This window comes from Arachis duranensis, chromosome 3, assembly GCF_000817695.3.
Source record: "Arachis duranensis cultivar V14167 chromosome 3, aradu.V14167.gnm2.J7QH, whole genome shotgun sequence".
Lineage (NCBI taxonomy): Eukaryota > Viridiplantae > Streptophyta > Magnoliopsida > Fabales > Fabaceae > Arachis > Arachis duranensis.
In genome coordinates, this window is record NC_029774.3 from 93,100,156 (window position 1) to 93,101,011 (window position 856).

Here is an 856-nt window from a genome sequence, read left to right on the forward strand (position 1 = left end):
TACGGTTTATCTTCATGTATCCTATTACAGTAATTCCTAAAAACCCTCTACTGAGAACCCTTTCGAGGATGATGTTCTCACCCCCTACATTTTTCCCCTTTCAGGATTTGGGCGCAGAAGTTATGAAGAGTTTAATTATTTGTTATTGAGATGCTCTGTATTGCTTAGATTATTCTTTTTGTACCCTCACCTTTATCTTGATATATTCTGTGAGAGGGATAGGAATTGTACTGGATAATGTTTGTAATATTATTTATATATGTATGTATATATATATGGATGTACTCTTTATGAGTTTCTGTAAGTTGTATGGTATGTATGGACGTACGTTGTATGGCGAAAGTATTTTTGGGAATGGTATTGCGGTTTAAAGTTTTTAAACAGGCTCATATTTTAGTATTGAATAGTATAACTGTCGTCGTAATGTCTGAGCTATCAGAGTTGCGCAGCCGGAAGCGTGAGCTTTGGTAGTTAGGGTGTTACATCCACGCGTTCGCGTCACTCAGCGTTTCTCATACCACGCGTGCACATCATCCATGTATTCGCTTCATTCGTGCAGCTTCCAATCCGCGCGGTTGCGTCAAGCACACGAGCGCATCACTGTGATTTCTTCCGTTTCGCGCGGTCGCGTCAGCCATGCGACCGCGTGACTTCTCGCTGGTCATTTCCTCAATTCTTTGTGTTCCTTCCATTTTTGCACGCTTCCTCTTCATTCCTTATGCCATTCCTGCCCTATGAAGCCTGAAACACTTAACACACAGATCACGGCATCGAATGGTACAAAGGAAGATAAAAATATATAACTGAAAGATCTTAGGAAGCAAGTTTTTAATCATAGGATATTTTTAGGAAGGAA

At 40.4% G+C, this 856-nt stretch overlaps 1 long non-coding RNA gene across 1 annotated transcript in view; it reads left to right on the plus strand.

Moving 5' to 3' along the window:
- Positions 1-381, plus strand: part of LOC107479742 (uncharacterized) — a 16,269-nt gene extending 15,888 nt beyond the window's left edge. The window contains exon 4 of the long non-coding RNA XR_008006908.1: positions 105-381. This is a non-coding gene — a long non-coding RNA (uncharacterized LOC107479742). The remainder of the gene's footprint in view (positions 1-104) is intronic.
- Positions 382-856: the final 475 nt, after the last annotated feature.